This window comes from Staurois parvus, unplaced genomic scaffold, assembly GCF_062004578.1.
Source record: "Staurois parvus isolate SC_StPar_1 unplaced genomic scaffold, SC_StPar_1.0 ptg000350l, whole genome shotgun sequence".
Classification (NCBI taxonomy): domain Eukaryota; kingdom Metazoa; phylum Chordata; class Amphibia; order Anura; family Ranidae; genus Staurois; species Staurois parvus.
In genome coordinates this window covers 4,476,309-4,491,163 of record NW_028318146.1, presented here as the reverse complement: position 1 = coordinate 4,491,163, position 14,855 = coordinate 4,476,309, and positions in this window count along the sequence as shown.

Sequence of the window (14,855 nt, the reverse complement as noted above, 5' to 3'; positions counted from 1 at the left end):
TGCTGGTGTGTTCAATTTTTTGACATAGGGTGCTGGCAGATTACGGGCCTCCCATAGCTGCTGCCAGGCCCCTAATCTGCCATGGGCCCCTATATACCGCCTCCTCATGCTGCTGCCAAGTCCAGAGTCTCTCATGGGTCCCTGTACGGCCTCCCATTGCTGCTGTCTCCATCGCCACACTCTGCCATGTGCCACTTTCAGGTCTCCTCACACACTGCTGGTGTGTTGAATTTTTTGACATAGGGTGCTGGCAGATTACGGGCCTCCTATAGCTGCTGCCAGGCCCCTAATCTGCCATAGGCCCCTATATACCGCCTCCTCATGCTGCTGCCAGGTCCAGAGTCTCTCATGGGTCCCTGTACGGCCTCCCATTGCTGCTGTCTCCATCGCCACACTCTGCCATGTGCCACTTTCAGGTCTCCTCACACACTGCTGGTGTGTTCAATTTTTTGACATAGGGTGCTGGCAGATTACGGGCCTCCCATAGCTGCTGCCAGGCCCCTAATCTGCCATGGGCCCCTATACCGCCTCCTCATGCTGCTGCCAGGTCCAGGCGAACGTAGTCACACAGGGGAGGAACTTCTCAGTGTAAAGAACAGAGGAATCGACAGATGGCTGTCTCCGCGCAAACTGAAAATCGGAACCATGTTGACCGACAACGGAAAGAACATGGTGTCTGCTCTGCGTCAAGTAAGGTTGTGCCATGCGCCATGCATGGCTCACGTGTTCAATCTGGTTGTCAAGCGGTTCCTAAAATCCACCATCCCACTGCAAGACATCCTTAAAATGTCACGTAAACTTTGCATGCATTTCAGCCATTCCTACACCGCAAAGCACACCCTCCTTGAGCTGCAGCGGCAGAACGGAATTGCACAGCATCGCCTGATCTGCGACGTTGCAACAAGGTGGAATTCAACCCTACACTTGTTAGACCGCCTTTACGAACAGCGAAAGGCCATCACCGATTTCCTGATGTTACAAGCGGATAAAGGTACTCCCCTGTGTAACTTCGATGTCAGCCATTGGCAGCTCATGCGTGACACCTGCCGCTTGCTCAGGCCCTTTGAGGAGGCCACGCTATTCGTGAGTCGGCAGGACTATGGGATGAACGACGTCATTCCTCTGTTGCACGTCCTGGAACAAATGCTGTTAACAATGGCTGGTCAGGGTGCGGTAGACGTGGCGCACAGATCTCAACGCCACATGACCCCTGTGGGGGCAGGACAGGAAGAAGAAGAGGAGGTAGAGGAGGACATTGGTGCTCAGGAATTATTGAGTGAAATGGGTGGTTTTTCCACTCAGCGGACAGGAGTGGAGGAGCAGGAGCATCTGGTAGAGGAGGAGGAGGAGGAGACAGAGGACCCAGACGCACCGTGGCAGTATGCTGTGGAGATGGAGGCAGGGAGTCCCTCGCATTCCTTGGCACAAATGGCCCATAGCATGCTCGGTTGCTTGCGTAGCGACAGCCGAATAATAACCATCAGACAGAGGGATGACTTTTGGCTGTCCACCTTGTTGGACCCTCGCTACCGTTCCAAAATGGTGGCCTTTTTCACACCTGCTGAGAGGGAGGCCAAAATAACGTACTATAAAAACCACCTATGTAGTCAGTTGGTCTCTGCCTTTGTGCGCCAACGTCCATCCTCAGACACTGTGGGCCCTGTGCGCTCGCGTTCCGCTGCCATGGCAGCAGGGGAGGGGTGGGGTGGTAGGAGCAGTGGCAGCTCCACCAGCAGCGGCTGTCTCAGTCTGCAGTCGATGATGAGTAGCTTTCTTCACCAGCGCAGTGAGGAAACTACTAACCAGCCGCAGCAGCAGCAGCAGCAGCATCAGGTGGACCTGGAGCAGGACCTCAAACAACAGGCTTGGGCCTACTTGGACAGCACCCTGCCAACCAAGGTAGACAATCCCCTTGACTACTGGGCAACGAAACTTGACCTTTGGCCCCAACTAGCTGAATTTGCCCTTGAAAGGCTGTCATGCCCGGCCAGTAGCGTGGCATCGGAGCACGTGTTTAGTGCGGCAGGAGGTATTGCAACTCCGCGGAGGACACGACTGTCCACCCAAAGTGTGGAGAGACTCACGGTTGTGAAAATGAATCAGGCGTGGATTAGTCTGGATTTCAAACCACTAGTTCCTGACACAACTGACTAAATCCGCCATGAATCATGCCCCAAACATGTGCCACTTTCAGGTCTCCTCACACTGCTGGTGTGTTCCATTTTTTGTCATAGGGTGCTGGCAGATTACGGGCCTCCCATAGCTGCTGCCAGGCCCCTAATCTGCCATGGGCCCCTATATACTGCCTCCTCATGCTGCTGCCAAGTCCAGAGTCTCTCATGGGTCCCTGTACGGCCTCCCATTGCTGCTGTCTCCATCGCCACACTCTGCCATGTGCCACTTTCAGGTCTCCTCACACTGCTGGTGTGTTCAATTTTTTGACATAGGGTGCTGGCAGATTACGGGCCTCCCATAGCTGCTGCCAGGCCCCTAATCTGCCATGGGCCCCTATACCGCCTCCTCATGCTGCTGGCAAGTCCAGAGTCTTTCATGGGTCCCTGTACGGCCTCCCATTGCTGCTGTCTCCATCGCCACACTCTGCCATGTGCCACTTTCAGGTCTCCTCACACTGCTGGTGTGTTGAATTTTTTGACATAGGGTGCTGGCAGATTACGGGCCTCCCATAGCTGCTGCCAGGCCCCTAATCTGCCATGGGCCCCTATACCGCCTCCTCATGCTGCTGCCAGGTCCACAGTCTCTCATGGGTCCCTGTACGGCCTCCCATTGCTGCTGTCTCCATCGCCACACTCTGCCATGTGCCACTTTCAGGTCTCCTCACACACTGCTGGTGTGTTCCATTTTTTGTCATAGGGTGCTGGCAGATTACGGGCCTCCCATTGCTGCTGCCAGGCCTGTAATCTGCCATGGGCCCCGGTATCGCCTGGTCACGCTGCTGCTGGGTCCACAGTGTGACATGGGTCCCTGTACCGCCTCCCATTGCTCCCACTCTGCCATGTGCCACTTTCAGGTCTCCTCACACTCCTGCTGGTTTCCATTTTGTCATAGGTTGCTGGCAGATTACAGGCCTCCTATAGGTGCTGCCAGGCCCCAAATCTGCCATGGGCCCCCGTACCGCCTCGTCACGCTGCTGCTCGGTCCACAGTGTGACATGGGTCCCTGTACCGCCTCCCATTGCTCCCACTCTGCCATGTGCCACTTTCAGGTCTCCTCACACTCCTGCTGGTTTCCATTTTGCCATAGGTTGCTGTATGGCCTCCCATTGCTGCTGCCTCCACCGCCACACTGTGGCTCCAAACACTGGTTTTGGCCCCGTGACTGCCCAAATGAGTGAAGTGTGCGGTGATTCTAAGATCGACGGCACTCATCTGCATGTCATACTGACTGACAGTATTATTTCTCTTCCCCAGCAGACTCCAAGGGCATTTAAATTAAAGGTACAGTGTTCTGCACTAATATTAAGTCTCTCTGAAGCCTAGAAACACCCTTTTTTAAGTTAAATTCACAGCGAATATATTCGACTCGAATCGAATATTTTCCACGAATTCGCCAAATCAGTCGAATCGAATTTCTGAATACTTCGCTCATCTCTAGTCTTATTCTTTTTCAGCATGGGCCCTGGCAAATTCTAGGCGGGCTTTTTTATCCATGGGCTTTAAAAGAAGCTTCCTTTGTGAAACACACCCATGCATGCCATTCCTCTGCAGTGTACGCCGAATTGTATCACACAAGAAATAATCACCCGAGTTTGGCTTACTAACTCTTGACGTGAACTTGCATGATTTTCTTCAACCCTTCTCATCAGAAGACCCTCCTGTTGAGGTGTTAACTTCCATGGACAGCCTGGATGTCTCTATGAAATGATTGCAGTTCTATCTTTGTTAAATTGTTGTATCACTTTTGCTACAGTATTCTGACTGATAAGTAAAACTTTGCTGATCTTTTTGTAGCCTTCACCTTTCTTTTGTAAAGAAAGTGTTTTCTTTCTCAGGCCTTGTGACATTTCTCTTCCATGTGGTGCCATTACTGATAGCATTAAATGGGACTGTAACACTGTCCCAGGTCAGTTGTTAATTTACAGCCATTGTACATGACTTATAATTGGAGGATTGGTGGATAATTGAAAGATCCACACCCTCCATTCATAGATCCTGTTTCAGTCACAGAAGTTGTAATAATGGCTTCTATGAATGGCAGAGCTGGGAGGAAAGGGCGGGCATAGTCGGCACTCTTGTTGAGAGCAAATGACAGCTCCCTCCATTCTATTAAGCCCAACCACACTGGAAGATTAAGGCTGTGTGTGTGGTGGTGACTATGGGGGAAAATTTCAAGGAAACCAGGAGCCTGCAGCTCAAGGGACACAACACAATAGTATGTCATGTTCCTTGTGCTGATTTTTTTGTTTTTATGTTAGGTATTATTATGACTAACAAAAGTAAACCACTGCTTACCAAAACATTCAAATTTAGTTAGGACATAAAGGTTTTGATTACCCCTGGATATATATATTGCTTACTCCCAGAGGAGCCGCTGGAAATTTGCCCAGATTCTTCCACAGTGGATTGCCCCGCAGCCAGGCACACAATCTCAGACACACTTTTAATCAATAACCAGTCTTGGGGTGTTGTTTTTGTTGTTTTTATTTTTGGAGAACTTGGATAGGTTTGAGGGAGTTGGTTGGGATACTCCAAAAACAGAACACAAAATGTACAGATTTGAGGACAGTGAACTCCTTTCGGAAAAGCTGAAGCAGAAGTACTTGCTTATAGCAAACTGTGGACTTGGCTTGGTAGTGAAGCAATTAAATGCAAACTCCATTCTTTAGAGCAACAAGAGCAAAGACCCTTCACACAGAATCAGACTAAGCTCTTCAGGACATCAGCAGGCATCCCCTTTAACCACTTCAATACCGAGCACTTTCACCCCCTTCCTGTCCAGGCCAATTTTCAGCTTTCAGCACTGTCGCACTTTGAGTGTCACTTGCATGATCATGCATAATTCCTCCCCACTGACACCAATGAAGGGGCACAATTCTGCCCAATAATACCAACAATGGGCACAATTCCTCCCAATCACACAAATGATTAGGCCGAATTACACCAAAGATGGGGCCCAATTCCACCCACTGACACCAACAATAGGGCACAATTCCTTACACTGACACTGGGTCACTGACTGTTTTTTCCCACTGATATCAGGACCTTTTCTACTCACATTGGCCACAGTCTGGCTCCCCCTAAAGTCTAAAGTGCAGTAAACTGGCCCTTTATTTAGAAAATTTGGAGACCTTTGCTATATAGTTTACCCAGTCATGGTATAAAATACTAGGCAATATCCAGAATGACAAATACTGTGTAAGCAAAGTATGAAAAGAGAGTCATAAAAGAACCTTTATCGAAAAGATGTATGAAAATGAAAGAAGAAATCCAAAATAAAGTACAGGACTTTCTTACTGGAAAATACAAGAGAAAAAGACCAGTATTGACCTACTTGTTGCAACAAAGGATGTCTAGAATGGCATTTTGAACTGGACTTAATAGGCTTTCTCTGTTGGAATACAGTGTATATGTATTTTGTGCAACAACTACATCAGTATTCAGTAGAGATATATTTTTCAGCCAGCAGATTTTACTATGTATAAGTTTGTAGCTGCATCTATGGTTCTGTAAACTCTATGACTTTTCTTTGAATAAAAATGTTCCTGATTCCTGGTTGATGTGAAGCAAGCAGAAAAGCTCATGTGGACTGTGTGCTGTCTGTTCTGTAGGGCTATATATACAGAATCTCTAACAGGTTATGCCATAGCCCAGTCATAGCCTACTACAGAAAATAAGATACAGCAACAAAAATAAGACTGCAACAGGAAAAAAGAAAATGGCCTGGAACACAGCTGCAACAAAGCTTTCATTTCCAAATCTGACAAACCAAAACTACCAGTCTTGGAAATTCAAGATGAAAGTGCTGCAAATAAGAGAAGGAAATGCAGAAATGAAGTCAAGCCAGAACACCCTTCAGAAGAGTGGAGAAAGAATGATCAGAAAGCTCAGAGCACATTCTCTCTTGGAACAGAAGATGATCAAAACATACGTACATGTAAGTGTGAAACTGTTAAAGATATATGGGAACGATTACAAAAGGTGCATGAAAGAGATAATTTCAGGCTTAAATTGTATTTGATTAGAATGCTATACCAAACCAAGCTGATGAAAGGCCAGGATATGCAGGATTACATATGGCACAGGGGCGGACTGACCATTTGGGAACTCGGGCACTGCCCGAGGGCCCAGGGTCAGAAGGGGGCCCCATGATATGCCCCTGGTACCTTTTCATAGGCTCTTTTGGGTGTGGTTTGAGTGTGGGCAAGGACACAGGGGCCCCATGATCCCCTATTGCCAGCGGGCCCCATGTGTTGTCAGTCCACCCCTGATATGGCACACCCTGGGAATAGTTGAATGCTTGAGAGGTATAGAAGAAGAAATAAAAGATTTTCATGTGGCAGCACTATTACTTAGTGGTTTACCAGAAAGTTATGAAATGCTTGTCATAGCACTTGATGCACGTCTAGAAGATGAACTGACACTGAAATATGTTAAGGGAAAGCTTATGGAAGAATATAAGTTCAAAACATAAAGTATTTGCCTCTGTCGCAGAGTCTGCTTTAAAGATGAAAAATAGAGATAAAAACAGCAACATGCAACAAGATTCACGTGAATGCTTTGTGTGCAAGAAACAATGCCATTTAAAAGCAGATTGCAGAATCTGGAAAGCTGGAATGCAAAGACAAACTAAACTGCAAAAGGCCAAAAGTGTGAAGGAAGAAACTGATTTTGCTTCAGATAATGAATATTTTTCAATCCAAAAGCTGCACCTCATCTTTGCAGGCATGATGTGTTGATTCCAGAGCTACGAGTCACATGACATATGACAGGAATTTCTTTATTCACCTTGACCAGAGAAAAACAGAAAAAAAATCATCACAGCTAATGGGCAAATAACGGAATCAGAAGGAATAGGAGACAGTTTTCTTTACAATCCTATTTCCCACCAGAAAGGTACCTGTGAAAAAATGTCCTGTATGTCCCTGCTCTTGAAACTAATCTTTTGTCAGTGAACAAGCTCACAAAACGAGGTAATGTAGTAACTTCCAAGGTGACAGTTGTGTCATCACAAAAAGGGATATCTTACTTGCAAAGGCTAAGATTACAGATGGACTCAACTGAACTTCAATGAGGTTTTTAATACTGCCAAGGAGGAAAACATTCAAACTGTAGTCACATATGGCACAGATGACTTGGGCACAGAAGTCCTGACATAATAAAGAAATCAACTGAGAATGACTATGCAAGTGAAATAAAAATTAGCCCATGAACAATGATATGTACCAGCTGTATGAAAGAGAACATTACAAGAAAAGACTATCCATAGCAGAGTAACAGCAGAGCTAAGAAACACCACCCTGGCTTTGTGAGTGACAAGGCTTACCATTGATGATCTTCAAAGTTGGCCAGAACTCCTTTAGGCTGCTCACCACATTATTAGCAAGTTCCCTGTCATTGTCAGACTGTAGAATTGATAGTGCTCCAAGCAAATAAATATGTCCATGAAGTTTTATACTACTTCTTACTCTCTCTTTGATGTCAGAGCCTTGAGAACCCAAAATTAGATGATCTTGGTACACCATTATGCACTTGTATTCATTAACCACTTCAAGTCTGGGCACTTCCACCTCCTTCCTGTCCAGGCCAATTTTCAGCTTTCAGCGCTATCACACTTTGAATGACAATTATTAACCATTTCATAATTTGACTTCCCATTTTGATCATTCTGTAAATTTCCTAGACATTATATGCACTGCCTAATTTCATACATAGATTTCCTAGACATTCTATACAACATAACAACAAAAACGTCACTAGTGGGAGTATGTTATACTTTGCTGGCTTTTTTTTTGATGTTGTATAGAATTATAGAATGCCCAGAATGTGTTAAATATAAGGCATGTATTTTTGATGTCCCATTTTTGGCAATCTGTAGATTTCCTTGGCATTCTATAGAATGCGGAAATGAACACATTGATGGTAATAGATAGATATACTGTATATACAGTGTGTGTGTGTGTGTATATATATATATATATACAGGCGTACCTCGGTTTACGAACGCCTCGGTTAACGTAATTGTTGGTTTACGAATGAAAATCCGTTGAAAATAATGCCTCGGTTTACAAATTTTTTTCGTAATACGAACGGATTACAGGTTTTCAATGCATTTATGATTTTTTTTTAATCATGTCCGTGTACAGTATTTATGCCTTTAAAGTGCACTTTAGAAAGAGTTTTGAACAGATAAGACTTTTTTTTGCTTTTTTCTGACCTCCGGAACGGATTAATTGATTTTCAATGCATTTACAAATTTTTTTCGCAGTACAAACCGATTAATTGGTTTTCAATGCATTTACAAATTCATTTTTAATCATGTTCCTGTATAGTATTTATGCCTTTAAAGTGCACTTTATAAAGAGTCTTGAACAGCTAAAAGACTTTTTTCTGTCCTCCTGAACGGATTCATTGGTATTCAGTGCATTCCTATGGGAAATACTGTATATATATATTTTTTTTTTATTTTTTTTTTTTTCATAACCTTATAATATGCAATGACCTTGGATTCCTAATCTTTTTTCTGTATCTTAGTAGCATCCTCAGTGAGAAATAAGCTTAACCAATTACTCTGATTGGATTCTTCATAGACACGGCTCTTAAGAAAGGATTAAACGGACTGCCTGTGTATCCTCAAGAATGTTTATTTGGAGGCATTTCAGAGAATCCATAATCTTGTGACACATTCAGAAAAAAATATATGCAGCCACGTGAATTCAATTTATTTATTCACCACAAAGCCTGATCCTACAAGTTGCATGTACAATGTGCAAGAATGTATAAAATTATTATTATTATATAATATTTTAAAATAAAATTAATATATATATATTTGTCCATAAATCCACAGGTGACTTTTGTTCCCTTTAGTTAAAAAAAAAAATACAAGTCTTTTTCCAGGTAGGCGCTATCCTTATTGTTTTTTTGAAGCAGATCTCCAACCAAAAAAAAAAAATCAAGATAAAAAATAAGATTAAAAAAAGGATAAAAAACCAATATTCAGCCTAAATCCAGAGATTTCAGCCTGCTCTTCTTTTTTATGCTATTAGATATCCTAAATCTAATGGCCAGCATCATTCAACCCACCTCCTATGACCCCAGGTTGTCCTGGACCTGCCACCAGCCCGTGACTGGACAGTGAAAGGAGAAGTAGAATAGTGATAAGCTCATCTCTCTGTCACTCCGCTTTCTCCTCCAGACAGCATGCTTTTTCTCAGCACGTGAACTGATTGTCTCCTTGTTCTGCCTCTCCCTCCCTCTTTTTTCAAACTCCCTTACCCAAACCATGGACATTATTATTAAGTTGTCCCCTTCCCCCCCACACACACACACTTTGTGATTTCCGCTCCCCTAGGAAGGTTTTCCACAAGATTTTGGGGTGTATCTGTGGGAATGTGTGTCTATTTAGCCACAACAGCATTTGCCAGGCCTGGTACTAATGTTGCAATTGATTTCTAAGATGTGTAGCACCCTCCTAACACCCAATGACATGTGAGGAACCTCAGCAGCAGGGTGGGCTAGAATTTCACCTCAAAACCTGATCCTTGGCAGTAGTGGAATAATGTGCATGGAAGGATGCTAGACACTTCAGAACAACAGTGCCCCCCTAACCCCACCACCCCCGACCACCACCAACCAGCATGTGCTGTGAACTACTTTAGCAGCATTGGGTATAGATTCTGCCCTTTTTGCACCTCCCTACTGCTGAAGCACCCAAGATGGCCATCTCTTCTGTCTATCCTTTGGCTAACCCTTGATTCCTGTTCTTCCCAGAAAGACCCTGAGTTCTGTGGGGGAAGGGGGTGTATAAGCCTATATAAGTTATAGTTCAATCTTCCTTTTTTACATGGAGAAACAAGACCAAACATTTTATAACCATGCTTTTTGTACAGTAGTACACCTGATTGGTTCCTTGTGCTGCTACACCCTCCCCCTCTATGAGCTCTGCTGTATAGACTGTATAGTAAACTGTCCGAGTATGATTCCAAATCCAATGTTGGTACTTGCTTGCATTTAAAAATACTTGCATTACATTCAGCTTTTAATGAAATACGTTATTGCACGGGTGTCAGACTGGCAGCCCTCCAGCTGTTGCGAAACTACAAGTCCCATCATGCCTTTGGGAGTCATGCATGTAACTGTCATTCTTGCAATGCCTCATGGGACTTGTATGGCAACTGCTGGAGGGTCGACAGTTTGACACCTGTGCTTTATTGGGTTGGAGTTATGTATGTTTTGTGTTCACAGAATGTTTTCCAAGCATGGTGCTTCAAGATCTTTTTTATTACCCAGGTCTGGCAATCCCTCAGAGCCAATGTTTACTTTGAGCCCATGAGGGTTCTAAAGACAGCATTCAATAATCCAGCAGTGAAAAAAACATCACGACCAACAAAAATCAAAAGAAGTGATCGAGCAATTGTAGTGAAAATGTTGTCTGCTCTGGATAGTCAAAAGGTCAGTTGGTTAATATTCATGAAAAAAAAAGATGCTAAAATAGTGTATTAGATATGTATGAAGCCCAGAAGATCCTTGTTTCCAAACAATACACCTAGGAACAGTAACATATTGTAGGATGGAGAGCCCAAGATCACTGGCTAAATGATTCCAATAGTAACGTCTTTAATGGACTTGCAAGCAAACAAAACAGCTTTCTGTAGCAAAAATAAAGCAAATGGTCTATAATCTGGCTCACCACCAATTTACCAGTCCCACACTTGGCTTTAAGGTTCCCGACTGCTTCAGGGTACAAGAAAAGTCGCAGGAGCTCAGCAAAGCAGAGTGTCAGACTCTAAGCTCCCTACACTATCTTACAGCTGTGAACCACTCCACACTACCTCATAGACACATAGGGGTTTATTTACTAAAGCTGGAGAGTGCAAAATCAGACTCCCTTCTGCATAGAAACCAATCAGCTTCCAGGTTTCATTGCCAAAGCTTCATTGAACAAGCTGAGGTTAGAAGCTGATTGGTTTCTATGCAGAAGGGAGTCTGATTTTGGACTCTCCAGCTTTAGTAAATAAACCCCATACTGACCCCTTCCTGCTGCTTTTCAAGCCTTCCTTGAAGGTGGGTTAACCCTTTAGGGGACCAAAGTCCCTGTAATCAGGGTTTAGAGGCTCTTTCCCACCCAAAGTCTCCCAGATTTCGCATGCTCCAGTTTTAGTAAATCAACCCCATTGAGTACTTATTTGAGATTTTACATGTGGTGCAAGTCCTGATACAGCATCATTTTATAGGTGGAAAAAGGTACTCGAATATGTGATAATAGCCTATGAACCTGGAACTACCATTGTTTGTATGCAACACATTGGTAGGCAGAAATGCGGCCCTCTTAAAATGACTTGTGCCACGTTTGATATTTCTCTTAGCATGATGCATTAAAAAAAAAAAAAAAAGATCGAGGAGGGAAAAAAACATGAAGAGATGGACACCACTGAAAAAGTAGAAAAGTAGTATGAATTAAATTAACAAAAATCATTTAACTACTATAACGTAGTCTAAGCAAAGGTTTTCCTTCACCTGCCTAAGCATCTAGGTAAGTAAAACACCAGACTACTGTCTGCAGGGGCATCAAACAATAAGTGCCAAAAGGCCAGAGGTTGGGCACCAGAAAGAGCCAAGATAAAAATATATTTAGTGGTTAGCACTTTTGCCTAACAGCACTGGGGTTCTCGGTTCAAATCCCAGCCATGACACTAGCTGCCTGGAGTTTGCATGTTCTCCCTGTGTCTCTGTGGGTTTCTTCCATGTACTCTGGTTTCCTCCCACATTCCAAAGACATGCTGGTAGGTAGGTAATTTGGCTCCTGTCTATATTGTCCCTAGTATGTGTGTGTTAGGGACCTTAGATTGTACACCCCTTGAGGGTTAGGGACTGATGTAAATGTACAATATATATGTAAAGCGCTGTGTAAATTGACGGCGCTATATAAGTACCTGAAATAATATACTGCGTGGCCCTGAATATTGAAACAACTGCTAGAGCTTAAGTGGTTAAAAGTTAATGTGTTAATGTGTTTTAAAGTACAGTAAATCTTTAATATGTGATTGTGACTCTTTTTGATTAGCGGTGTATATCTCTCCACAGTTTGTCCGGCTTCCTGAATTACCCAGAAGCTCCATTCATAGGACAGCTCGCCCTCTTGGTTCCTTGGGCAATCTGTCTATTCCTTCCAGGCTCAGCCATGTTTATTTATGTAAACCAGAAGAGAGATTTTCCAATACAGGACATATACAGGACACAAAAACGATGTTTGGTTCAGACCTTCCAGCAACTTATGGACCCACTGTGTGTATAAAGAGACTGACAGAACCAACAAAACCTCTAAGACTATCAATTAATTGCAGATCCTGGAATCCATCTACCCAGAGACACTCCAGTACCAACAATGGAAATGTGATGGGCAGTGACACTACTGAAGAAATGAAGACATATTTGTTGGTATCTCGTTAGCATTCATTTATTGAAAGTGCAGTCGGAGAGCTAAACATATGATTGAAACATGAATGCAAAGTGATACCCCACTCAGACCCACCCAGATTCCATGCCCATTTCCTGCCCGCTTTTTGGCCTACTAGTTGACTTGCCAAACTGGTAACACCCACCTTCCTGAGCTCTTTTCTTCCAGTAATAAATCCCCAAAACCTCCATCTCTTACGCTTCAGCTAAGAGAACTGTAGAGAGTACTTGTCAAGAGCCCGATGTTTTGTAGATTTCCAAGTGTGGATGATCATTGAGGGCTATTCATTAAGGGACATGGAGGAGCACCTGAGGTCCATGATTAGGCCAATGATCTATGCTGCCTTTGATATGCCTATAATACAACCACAGTGGTGCAGGTAAACTATGTAATAAAGTAGAATTCTACATTTAAATCAGGGACCAGTTTGGAAATACCAAAATGTAGCCATTATTGGAGTTGCTTGTTAGTCTTCAGATATTACGTCCAAAGTTATCCATATTTTTTCTTTTTATTTGATAATTCTACCAGGGATGTTGTGCAGATGGATCCACTCTACCTATTTCTATAAAGTTATCCATTTAGAACGTTGCATATTGTATTTGTAAACTGTAATGATCAATATTGGCTTTAGGAAAAAGAATGTGTGTTTGATCGTATCTAGTCGCTTTTTAAGTTGGTGATCTTTATCTTAATTAGCGTTTTCTTAACGCGACCCTTCACCCGTAACAACAGTTTTGTTTTGTTTTTCTGGTTCCTCCCCACTCCCTCCTCCACAAATAGATAAGCTTTTCACATTTTCAAAATGGTTTTTGATCTTTTTCATTCCTGCAGCCCAGCACTTTCTGTTTTCTCATGTAGCCATGAATGGTGCAGGCCCCCCCCCCCCACTGTCTCCTGTGATGTCCATGTCACTCATCCCAGGAGGCAGTTTTACTGACAGGCCCATGGGCAGGTTTTTGGGACTTAGCCCTGGGGATTCTCATCATGCTTGTACACACCGCAGGTATGAAATTCTCAGATACCAGCATTGTGTGTGCATGTGCGGGAAACTCACAAAGACCTTGTAGAGACCTTGGACATATCTGCATATATGTAGGATAGTGGCATGGGAGAGGAGGGGAGGGACGAAAATATCAGGGGACTAAACCTCCTTTTTAGGCTCCATGCACACGGGGTGTTTTAATAACGCTGGTAGCGTTAGCTGTGTAAAGTCGTGTTTAAAACGCAAGTTTTTCAGAGTTTTTACATTAGCGTTTTTCCGCGTTTTCCCACTTTTTTCCGCATTTGTGTTTTATTAGCATTTTATTACACCCCAAAAAATTTTTTTGCGCAAAAACAGTCCAAAAACACTGGTTTACCGCATTTTACTGTATTTTTCAGCATTAGAGCGTTTTTACAGCTATAAAAGGTCTCTAGAAACCCAATAGTTCTGGGTTTTTTTTCCAGCCAAAAAATGTTGATTACAGTCTATATGTGCATGGGCACATAGGATAACATGCAGGGGAATTTACTGGTTGTAGAAAAAAATGCCAAAAGCCAAAAACAGCCGCTGTAAAAAAGCCCGGTGTGCATGAAGACTAAAACCTAACTTCCTGCCATGTACAACTAAGAGAATAAAATTGAAGTTGGATTCAATTACCTATTTATATAAAAAAAAAAAGAGAAAAACTGTATATACTAGAAATAAAATATAGAGGGCTTTTTTCAGTGAATCCATATTTTGTTATTATTGCAGTGTTACCTTCAAAGTTATTGTTTAAATGATTTTAAAGTGGCCTGTCAACATGAGTTGAGTTGGCCCACCCTTTGCAGCTATAACAGCTTCAACACTTCTGGGAAGGCCGTCCACAAGGTTTAGGAGGGTGTCTGGGAAGGTTGGACCATTATTCCAGATGCACATTTGTGAGGTCAGGCACTGATGTCGGGCGAGAAGGCCTGGCTCACAGTCTCCGCTCTGATTCATCCCAAAGGTGTTCTATGGGGTTGAGGTCAGGACTCTGTGCAGGCCAGTCAAGTTCCTCCACCCCAAACTCGCTCATCCATGTCCTTATGGACCTTGCTTTGTGCACTGGTGCGCAGTCATTTTTGGAACAGGAAGGGGCCATCTCCAAACTCTTCCCACAAAGTTGGGAGCATGAAATTGTCCGAAATGTTTTGGTATACTGACACCTTAAGAGTTCCCTTCAATGGAACTAGGGGGCCAAGCCCAACCCCTGAAA